The sequence below is a fragment of the Bidens hawaiensis genome, unplaced genomic scaffold (genome assembly GCF_021521415.1).
Source record: "Bidens hawaiensis isolate Kalapana, Puna unplaced genomic scaffold, B.hawaiensis_p1.1 tig00012097_1, whole genome shotgun sequence".
Taxonomy (NCBI): Eukaryota; Viridiplantae; Streptophyta; class Magnoliopsida; order Asterales; family Asteraceae; genus Bidens; species Bidens hawaiensis.
Genome location: NW_027491973.1, coordinates 213,098 through 225,335, shown reverse-complemented (window position 1 = coordinate 225,335; position 12,238 = coordinate 213,098). Strand labels below are relative to the sequence as shown.

Below are 12,238 nucleotides of genomic sequence, written 5' to 3'. Positions count from 1 at the left end.
GCTTTATTGTGAACAATCTGTATGAAGGCCTAAAAAGCCTAAACTGTGAAATCAAACCGGATCCAAACAGTTAGAAACGGTTTGGTTTGGTTCGGTTTTAGTTTTCAACGGTTCTGTTCCATATTTAGGTGATAAAAACCCGTCAAACCAGACCGTGAACACCCATAGGTGTCACTAATTTGTGGAAGTGAGGATGGTAGTTGCCATTACATAATGAATAATATATATTTTCACACTTTGAAATGCTGTTTCTCACTAATTATGGTATGCATACCACTTTTTATTGTTATGAGTTTGTGATCCATGGTTATTTACCATTTTGTCATGCAAAAAGGCAATGTGGAATTTGATTATCATAGTTTCAATGTTTTTATACATGGAATTGGTTACCAACGGTTCTCAGTTTCGTTTAATACGACTTTCAGGAAGGACAAAGTGACAAATCATTGATTGAATGAGATGGATTATCGATGTGTCCAATGCGGACATCATATAAAAAGTCTATATGTGCAATATTCACCAGGAAATATCCGCCTCATGAAATGTGTAAGTTGTATATTTAAGCATTCAATCATAACTGTTTGTGTTGCTTGTTTAGGTTATGCAACCATTCATTTAAATTGTGACAACAGCAAAATTGCAGAGCAGTTGCAGATGAATACATTGAATGTGAAATCATGGTAAAAGAAGCCTACTTTTTGTTTATATGTATGCATCATATATACATACTTTGGTTTCAGACTTTGAGCTATGCTCTAACTTTCATCCTTACTTTCTTTAGATTCTTCTAATTGATTTGATCCTTCATAAGGCGAAGGCGTATCGACATCTGTTCTACAACATGTTTGATCCCAAAGCTATTAACTTTGTACATATCACTAAGGTCCTATTCGTTTCAAGGATTTGGAAGGAATTCTAAGGAATGGGATTTTAAATCCCATGAATTGATATGTTCGTTTCATTAAATGAAATAATGGGAACGGAAACTAAATCCCATCAAATCCCACATTTCATGGGATTTTAAAATCCCACCTATTTTATAAGGATTGTTATGGAAAATAAAGGATTGTTTTATTAACCCTAATCAGTACTAGGGTGGCAAATGGGTTGGGTTGGGTCGTTTTCATGGGTTGGAACGGGTTAGGGTCGGAATGGCTCAACTAAAAGAAGGGTTGTTTTGGTTCGGGTCGGAACGGGTTAGGGTCAAAAGGTTCGGGTCATAACGGGTGGGTTTCGGGTCGGTTTTTTTTTTTTTTTTTGCAGAACGAGGGCAAAGGCGGAAACGTTTTAGTTTTTTTACATTTTTCGTTTTTGATGTATATTTTGAGTTATGATTTTTTTATTAATTTTTTTGAAATTTTTTAATAAAAACACCTCCAAAAAAATTCAAAAAAATAAAAAAAAAACACAACTCAAAATATAAATAAAAAACGAAAAATGTAAAAAAAACTAAAACGTTTCCGCCTTTGCCCTTGTTCTTTAAGAAAAAAGAAAAAGAAAAAAAAAAGAAAAAGAGAAATGAACCGAAACCGAAAGTCGACGAAAACTAAACACAAACCAAAACTGAACCGAATTGATGGAAACCGAAAAAATCGAACAAAACGAAACAAAAAAACTAAAACCGAACAGAAATGAAACTGAAAAAACCGACCACAACGAAACAAAAGGCCGAAAACGAATTCGTAACCGACCAAAAACAAACAAAAGAAACCGAAACCCAACCCGTCTAGTGCTCCGAAACCGACCAAAAAGATCAAAGGAAACTGAAACACAACCCGTCCAGTGCGAAAACTCGTGTCAGCTCGAAACCAATTCCAATTCCAATACATATTATGATATTAACCAACCAAACACATGATAGGGATTTTCAAACATTCCATTCCATTCCATTCCATTCCAATTCCAATTCCAAATCCTTTAAAAAAAGTCCGTGAAACGAACACGCCCTACGATGCAATTAGTTGTTTGGAATCTATATTTAGTGATTAAACTTATCGTGTTATTGCAGGGACTAACGTGGAAGCTGACATTCGGGTTTCTCTTCTTAGATGCTTGTATCCATTTTACACACATGATAACTCATTAAACTAGTAAGATAATAATCAGTAATCACATACTCAATCTTGTTAGTCTGTTAACCTTAGCTACTCAAGACAGAATATCCATTTTACTTCCAAATAATGAGGATTCAGGTTCAAATCCGAGCACGGCTTCTTTGATCTGGGGCTGCGGAAAGGTATGAATATAACCGTTTTCATGCTTGAAATCTATAACATTAAATATTGGACTCAAAACCTGCTTATGATTATAGATATTGCTGGATGCTGTTGTTGGAAATCTTTTGTTTATTAGTATATTAGTTCTTGGAACGAGATCTTTCTTGATACGTCCTCCGAAGTCTCCAGGTAAGCATATTTTTTATATTTTTGTGTTTTATTATATTATTAATGCGATACTGATCCCTTTTCAGGTACAAAAACATATGGCTCACTATCCTTGCATCAAGCTACTTAAAATTGTTCCTTTTTGCAATGATGGTACGCCTACTTGTTCTAAATTCTTCTGAATCCCGTGCAAATAATATTACTTTATTATCGAGTTTGTTTTTTATCAGGTGTGGGAGTTTCCTTCTTCGGTGATTTTCATAATCGATATATTTGTCTTGTCATCAAACACGCTGGCTTTAAATGGTAAGAAGCACGGTTTAAGATGTTGCTTGCTTTTCAATTTCATAAAAGTGGTTTGGTGCTAACTTGTGGTTTTTCAGTGATGAGTGAGTCAGCAATAAGTAAATGTTTTGGTGTTTGCCTGTGTGCACATGCCGTCAAGTTCTTCGTCAGTTTAGCACTAAACATTAACCTCGCGAACTTAATCACGCTCTGAAGCAGAACAGGAGATGTAAAATGTTTACACAAGTGATTAATGTATTCATATGTATACTTTGTTTTGTTTGTAACACACTAATCTTCATAAATGTACAATAATTTTTTTTTACAATTGGTATTTTTTAGGGCAAATACCATAAAAAACCAACATAATTTCAGTTTTTTCTCACAAAAGTCTCTTAAAATTTTTTTGCATGTTAAAGTCCTTGCACATGTTAAATTTGATCAAAAAAGTGACGTAACTTATTGAAACAATATGAATTTGATTTTTTTGTTTTGTTTTGCTTATGTGTTATTTTTCAGTTATGTTTCTTAGTTTAGTTATTAGGCAAACAAAAAAAAAAGATAAAAGTTTCACTGTGGTTGAGTGGTTTATCATATTCACTTACACAGTTAACAAACTCCAACGTGACTTATTATTTTTGTGTGAGTTTATTTTGCAACTCCCAACAGCAACATTTTGTTTATATTTTATTTTTTTAGTTTTAGTTTTGTTAATATTCCTAATTTGTGGCCGTTTTTGTGGTGCCCATTGATACTGAACGAGTTCGCAGTAGTTGACCTTCATAACGCGCGTGTTTCTATTTTAAATATGTTCATTTGTTGTCATTTTACATCGACAGCTTTTTTTGTTTAATTCCAATGCTGGAAATAATCCGATACATGTTACCCTAACGAACCTAACCAACATCGACCGAATACGCTTCGTTTCACCCTGCGGTGAATTTTGTTATCTAGGTTTATATATAACGCTGGAAGAACTTATCTATCCACACATGCGCGCTTAAGGAAAAAATAAAGTCGTAAGCAAAAAAAAAATTATCAATTTCATAGTGTTTTATAAGTTAAGTCATTTTTTTGTTCAAATTTGACATGTGCAAGGACTTTAACGCGCAAAAAATTGTTATGAAACTTTTGTGAGAAAAAGCTGAATGTATATTGGTTTTTAATGGTATTTGCCATTTTTTATTGGGTTATTGCTTTAGTGATCCCAACTTCCACCTACCGGTTGAGAACTCTAGATTAATTCCAACTTAGGAAATGTTTACAGACTGTACCCCAATTTTGAACGTATTTTTCTTCAGTAATTCCATACTAACTGAAAAGTGATCCTGTTAGTTTTTTGATGATCTGGAAAATATGTATGGGATTGTTGAAGAAAAATTCACTCAAAGTTTAGATTGTCTGTAAATATTGTCCGGATTAAGATTATTAAAATCCAATAACTTTTTTTATTAAGATTAAAATAATCATCATGGGGCTGATGCCTTCTGGAACTTTAAGTGCTATGAAGTCATGCTTCATGCCTTGGTAGACTTGAAGTAGATGCACCACTCTGCTTTGTTTATTTTATTTCAATTCAATATAAAAAAAATATTATTTTTAAAAGTAAAGTCCAAATCCACGTATCATCGTTTCAATACCCATGGGCCACGGCCCACAAACAGATCACAGTGACGTTGGATACGACAAGGAGTGGGACCCACATCCTATTTGTCACGCTTAAAACGACAATTATGTCGTACCTACCCTCCAATGTCCAATATCCACCTGGTTACTCTTTCATGTTTTTACTCTCTTAAAAACCTATTTTCGTCAAACTAAAATGGATAACTTTAATTTATAAAATATTAAAATGTTTACATTTCACCTACCGTTTTGGTCGTGTTATGGGGAGATTAAAATTCAAAACCGAGGAACTGTCCCCATATTGGGGGCACTCATTGAGATTGTGATACTTAGGGTATGTTTGGTACGACTGAATATAATGAATGTGATAATAAAATGAACAAATGAATGAAATTGACTATTACCATTTCATTGTCATGTTTGGTTACCGTATAGAATGGAATGCTCATTATTAATAATAAATAATATTAATAATATGAATATTCGTATTAACTCATTTTAAGACCTGCACGCTTCAACGAGACCACTAAAGCGAATAAAAATAATCATAAAAATGTTGAATCACGCATACGTATTATGAAGCGTTAACTCGTCAAATAATTGTACTAATATTGGTAATACGATAATAACTCTAATATAATAATTTTTATATTATATTATAAAAAATAATGATAATATAATAAAATTAATAACAATAATATAATAATAATCATAATATTTTGTTATTATTATTGTTGTTGATTCCATTCCTTGAAGGAATGGAAAAAAAAACACTTACTCCTTAAAGAATGAAAATCCTATATTTGTGAGGAATTTCATTCATTATGGAATGACTCATTTCATTACCACATGACAACCAAACATGGTTTTTTTCATTCATTTGGAATGACCCATTCCATTCCCTCTCTCATTCCCTTCTACCAAACGCTACCTTATTCTTTTGTATATTCGTTTATATTTTTAAATCTTCGTTGTATACATATTAACGGATTTGTAGGATTTACTGGGTAATGGGTATGATTGTCGTTGCATGCATATTAACTCACTTTAATATTTTCTTGAAATTGGCTGTAAAAACCTTTTTGTTAAATATTATGTGAGTGAAAGACTTTCGATGATTTACTTTCATAACTCATCAACTAGCTGTTACAACTAGAAAAAAGAGTATCATTGACGGTATATTATTATCAACACACGTAATTACTAAGGCATTCAAATTAAGGTAGCGTTTGGTATGCAGGAATGACACTGTGAATGGAATGATTCATTACATGGAAATGGAAAAAGTGATGTTTGGTTGCTCAATGGAATAAAATCATTCATTACACATGGAATCTCATTCCATCAAAACTATTCATTCCCACCCCCCTTCTTTTTTTTCATTCCATTCCTCCTTCACCATACTTTCTCAACAACACCACCACCTAACAACGACCACCACCAGCTGACCGCCACCGTCGTCGTTGCCACCACCTCCATCACCGCCGCCGCCGTCACCATCGCCACCACCGTCACCGCCGCCCTGCCATCGCCATCACTACCAATGCTACCACCACTTGACCACCGCCGCCCCCACCACCACAACCATCGCCCGCTACCACCGTCATCATCGACACCACCATTTTCATCGCCGGAGCTACCACCACCATTGCCATTGCGTTTTTTTTTTTTTTTTTTGTAAAAAAAATATTTTTAAATAGGAGTGTTTTTATTATTCTATTTCATTCATACAATTTTTTTTGATACCAAACAACATAAAGTAATAATTCATTTAATTCATATAGGTTAACCAAACAAGACAAATGAATGGAAATGGTCCATTTCATTCCCTTGTCCATTCCATTCCTTCTCCCATTCCATTACCTCCATCCAAGCATACCCTGAGGTGATCCAAAAGAAGCTAGATATATATTTTGATCCATCACAATGCTCTTGTAATTTTTCCATCATTTTATCTTAGGCATTTACATATATCCCCTCCCTAAGTTTCCTTATTACATATAGGCCTGTAAACGAACCGAGCGTTCGGTGATCTTTTCGTGAACCGTTCGGCGGGAAGTTCGTTTATGTTATTTTATTTAATAAACAAACGAACATGAACACAAAATTTGTGTTCGTTTAATTAAACGAACGAGCATGAATACATGTTCCGTTCGTTCATTTATGTTCATGAACGTTCGTTTATGGCTGTTTATTTATGTTCATTTATGTATTAATAGAAAACTAATTAAATATTATCTGGATAGGTCATCTGCTTAAATGTTTTATATTTGTTAATTTGTGTTTATTTAGGTTTGTTTATATTTGTGTTCATTTACATTTATTCATACATGTTCGTTTATCTTTGTTCAGATATGTTCGTTTAGATTTAATCCAACGAACACAAATGTCCATTTTTAAATAAACGAATATGAACATAAATATTTGTTCGATTAAGTGTCCGTGTTCTTTTAAAATTAAATGAACGAACAAGAACATGCCCTTGTTTGTGTTCATTCGATTCGTTTGAAGGCTTTCAATATTCACTTTGATGAATACATCGGTCTCAATCTCTAGGTTCTGCCGATTTTATTTGTGTTCATTTATGTTCGTGAACCGTTCGTGAACACATTAATTTCCTTGATGAACGAACTCAAACATAAACGCTCGTTCGGTAAGTGTTCATGAACCGTTCGTGAACACATTATTTTCTTAACGAACGAACATGAACAAGGTCTTGTTCGTGTTCGTTCGGTTCGTTTACAGCCCTAATTACTTATTTACCCAACCATTAAAAATCAATTACATATTTCCCCTCCCTAAACCATATATATTACATATTTCCCCATTTCATTAAAATTAACTAAAAAAATAACTATTTTACCCTTAATGAACTAGTTAAACACTTATTTACAAATATCCCCTTTCTAACAAGAATAATTACACTTGTTAATTTGGACTTACTCAAATGGATATATGTCTAGATTTAATAATTTAAATTTATGGATATTATTTCCGAAACATCACTCGACGCACTGAAATTTTAAATGATACAAATTGAAATTCATCTAAAATGTTTGTAAACTTTTATAAAACTTTTAATCCCTTTATTATTATTATTTTTATTATTAACACATTATTGGAGTCAATTTTTTAATCGTTAGCAAATATCAAAAATATTTTTTACATAGTTAATAAGCTAAATATTTCTAACTTGGGTGGCATATGAACAAATTTTGTCACATAATATGGGTAAACGAGTACTTGCATGTTAAAAAGGGAAATATATAATTAAGATTTTAATATTAAAAAGATATATAATTAAGAGGCTTAATAAGGGATATATGTGAAAATTCCTTTTATCTTAGTGTTTAAATTGAAAATATACACCATACACAAATTAGCAAAACTAAATTAATAAATCAACGATATAAACAAATTGGAAAATGTGATTCAAGGCCACGGTTTTATCATTACAAGTTTATGTAAATATGTTGGTTAATTAATTCATGTATCATGTATGCATGTTATAAACGAAAGTCATGGTGGAGTGTCATGTTATGCATGACACATACATACATGAGTGCATGGAAGGTGCTTAATTATGGATAACTTAGTATCACAATTCACAACACATAGTCAGAGCTGAGTCAGATAAACCAGAAGGTCAAACTCAAGACCCTACCCTCTCATCTACCACTTTGTTTGGTCAAATGCTTCAATCAGGCGGACAGGTAGATTGCTTTTAAACTAAAAAATTTATTTCAACCATATTAGTAAATTTATTTTTAATTTGCGTATGGGAATTTTTGTGATGTAGTGGTGATCTCTCTTTAGAAAAAAAAGGTCACATCATATGTATAAAGAAAATATAAAGCAAAAATGAAATAATTAGGGGCATGTTCATAAAAGAGAGTGGCTCGTGAGCCCTTATTGAAAATGGTCTAAGAATTACCGCCTACTCGCAAGCCACACAAGTGACAAGACCAATGTCGTATTAGTGCAAGATCTAGGGAGGAGCTAGATCGCTTCATGAATATGACGTACGCAACCTGACCCTATCCTTTGTACACGAGGTTGCTTTTCACGGCTTGAGCTCATAACCTCAAGATCATAATAAAACAGCAATCCAAAGAGTATGATAGAGTAAAAAAAAAGTTAAAAAAGTAGTTCATGTTGAGGAATGCCTTTCAAGATTAGGTTTTTATAAATAAATAATAATTAAATGTCAACACATGTTTGATGCAAACAGAATATCATAATATTACTATGGGATACCTTTCAAAATTAGGCCATCTACTTCATTTGTATTATCATTTCCATGGTGGTAAAATTTTTATTGTAATAATGGATTTTAGTGACCTATTGTTCACTACACAAATTATTAGGTAACGGTGTTGTTTATATTATGTGCAAATATTTGTACAAGTTAGCTAGGCAAGTACGTAATCCAGAATATTTAATTAGTAGCTGCCTGCTTGGATCATTGTATCGAAGACCATAAAAGAATCGATGTTCGGCTCTATATATATAATATCATTACTAGCTGACAACTTGCAAGTGGCAACTTCCGTATGCTTTAAATGGCTAATAAAACAATGTAACAAGATTACTAAAACGAGAATCTACGCTCGTACCTCACTTGCATACCTGACAGCATTCAAAATTCTCTTGTAGTATGCCCAATGTTAAGTATATAAATCATTCGAATATAAGTTTTAGAAGTTAACGTATGTTTTCAACTTAGTTATCGACACATAATAGATGAAAAGCTAAACAACTAATGATGACGATAAAATGTTAATATTATATTAATATTCAAACTAGGGATACCACTAAACAAAAAAGATTTAGTGCACAAATGAAAAATCAAAGGAACCAGCTATACATATAGTCATGTGCGACTGACATCTAATACCATACCGTTTCAACGGCCGTCCAGATAGAGATGAACAACCGTTTTAACATAAAAAATTAATTTTGATTGTCCAGATTGCCTAACGGTCATTCTAACCAATAATTTTCATAGTTTCAACCTTATAGTTAGAACACGTAGGATATTGTTCAAACAACTGTTCTGAACAATTTTCTAATTTTGACATTTTTTTTTTCTCAAAGCGGTTGTCAGAGTGCTTTGTGGGTGGCCTTCGAAGGTGTCAAATAGAATGCATATGCATGGGAAGATGTATCAACAGTATGACCCAAAATCAAAAAATAATAACTATAGTAGATAATAAAATCCAACAACTTTCGTAAACCCTAATTCTTCAAATCTTTGATTGTGTCACCCTATAGCTATCTGAAATTACAACATGAAAACCAGCACAAAAATAAAGATAGCATTTGCATTCATGTTCTATTGTTCTTTCAAAACATATTAAAAGATGGAGAGCAACAAGTCTTCCCAAGCCTATCCAATGAAGGGTGGAGATGGTGATTCTAGCTACACCAACTACTCCTCATATTAGGTATTTCATATCATCTGTGATCTCAAATATCATTTATATCTTTATTCATGATCATTTTATTGGTCTTAACTCTTAGGTAGAAGTCACTCGATGAAGTCGTTATCTCGCTCACTGACGAAGCCATTGCCGAAAAGCTAGACGTCAAAACGTCGACCCCAACACCTTCTAGCTAGCAGTACTCCAAAACATAATAAACTCCGTACAACTCAAATACCAAACCCTTCCTAACGATAAACCTTACTTCGCAGCTGGTGTCCCTAGCTCGTTTTACACTCGTTTGTTACCTCGTTCGTTTTTTCATGTCGTCTACTTTTCGTTTGCACTTCATTAGCTTTCTAAAGTGCCTGATGAGGTGATGGATAAGGTGTCTTCGGCTTGGAATAAAGGGAGATTCATTATTGTGGTGGTGAAAAAGAGGTGGGGATGGCTTATAAACAGCAATACGAGAGAGATATGTGTGGGTTTCGAAATGCACCAGCACGAGTTGAAGAGGTGGTTTGCTGTGGTTCTAGTGTCAGCCCGGCCAAATGAAATTCCACATTCCAAGTGCATTGGTAAGGTGTTGTTAGAGGTTTTGGGTTGTGCTTGTTGGAAATGGCTAATTAAGGAGGTAATCATCCTATAACTTAGGTGATGTTTGTTTTTTATCTAAAGATCTTCCTGGCCTCTTATGTCTGTACCGTACAAACCTTTAGGCTTGCAGACTGTTTGTTTTTCTGAAGACATTTCATTAAAAAACGTCTTCGCGCCCTCTTATCCTGGAAGACATGGACCTTCTTCTTTTCAGATCTTCTGCATCTTCTATCTTATTCCAAACCCTAGCCCCCTTTCATTCTACCTTCTCCTCCTCTTCATCTCCTCCCCATCACCACCGTGACCTCCACTGCCGCACCGCACCACCGCGACCTCTACCTCCAGCGCCGCAATAGCCGTCGCCGCCGCTGCTCCTCCCTAACCGACCGCCGCCGCTGCTCCTGCACCTAACCCAGCCAACCGATGCTGCCTTCCTTAAAGTGCATGCATCAACATGCGCTTTAAATTTGTAAGGTGGAATAATATATGAACGATAAAAATGGCCATGACCTAAATAATACTAAAAATGCGCTTTAAACATGACCTAAAAAATGGCCATGACCTAAAAATGCGCTTTAAACATGCGCTTTAATAATACAATAATACTACGGACTCCTTATAAGTTTATGCATAGATATTAATCATGTCTAACTTGTCAAATATAAAATCTATCCGTGTTTTTCAGAATGTTTGGTGAGAATATTTGCAAGCTGGAATTCCGTCTTGATATAAACCGATTGAATGAATGAAGGATTTGCTTGGTGTCCACCACACGATCCTTAATAAGATGACAATCAACTGACATATCTTTTGTCATCTCACGATATACTTGACTTTTGGCAATATGTACAGTTGATCGATTGGCTATTACAATATAGCCACACCATGTCGTCCGAAACAACCACGAGTTCTTTATGAAGACGACAACCTCATATAATCTCTTACATGACATTTGTTATGGCTTGAATTAATTGCATATATGCTAATATTTAGTTGCAAAATAATTTGTTTTGTTTGGTGTTATTTTGAAGTACGTGTAAGACATGGTTAGACATTACGTGCTCGCGTATGTCACAACTCTTATCTTTTTAGTGCATTTTAATTCTTTGAACTTTAGTTGTGATGCACGATCGTCACCCCTTGTCTTCCGCTTTAGTGAGGTATGACATATACTCTCATTCAACACTCGATCCAGATGTATGTTATTTTTTACTCGTACAAGATTTTCTCTAACAAACAGACACACCTAGTCATAAATTGTTGTAAAATAAGATGGAAATATGCTTTTTGGCTAAATTATAGTGACAGAGATAAAGATTCAAATATGAATGCTCTTATACACGTAAATCTTTTACTTGTTTATCTTCAACTATTGGTGCTTTTTTTATTATATTTTTGTTTGTACATAAATGTGTTAATGTTTTTATTCAAAAAACGTATAGGGAGTTTTGAACGACACCATGAATTTAGGGAAGAAAAAACGACTAAGGAAGGTGATGTGACGCTGATGCGGAAGAGAGAGAGAGAGATGGGGGAAGGGGGTGCATGAAGCTAGGGAAGTGTGGGACAACACTATTCACTTTAAAGTCGGGGGTAGAGAGAGGGAGAGAGAGACCACGCAGGAAGTTAGTGAAGAGTGAGACGACGCTATCCACCATTAAGTCGAGTTGCATTATATTCTAAGCTAATAAGTATGATTGGTTAATTTTTCTGGTTCTATTGACTATTAATCTGCATTTAAATGGTTTGGATGAAATTATTTCCTAAAAAGGATAGAAAATTATGGGTCTTTGCATAGACTCGCCTCAAGGGTGGTGCTGTAAAATTGGTAAATAAAAACAACCCTATTATCTTAGATAATAAGGGCATTCCAACCCCATTTCATAATCATATTCATATAACTACACTAAAACACACTAGTTT

At 34.0% G+C, this 12,238-nt stretch overlaps 2 pseudogenes across 1 annotated transcript; both read left to right on the top strand.

Annotated features, from left to right (window-relative positions):
- Window positions 1-363: 363 nt before the first annotated feature.
- On the top strand, window positions 364-2,963 carry LOC143539954 (protein ARV 2-like; annotated as a pseudogene). The gene is made up of 9 exons (XR_013136516.1): window positions 364-546; window positions 633-680; window positions 782-868; window positions 2,009-2,054; window positions 2,154-2,236; window positions 2,312-2,405; window positions 2,471-2,537; window positions 2,615-2,690; window positions 2,768-2,963. The product of XR_013136516.1 is annotated as a protein ARV 2-like (transcript).
- A 6,695-nt stretch (window positions 2,964-9,658) lies between these two features.
- LOC143539943 (loganic acid O-methyltransferase-like) lies at window positions 9,659-11,817 on the top strand (annotated as a pseudogene).
- Window positions 11,818-12,238: the final 421 nt, after the last annotated feature.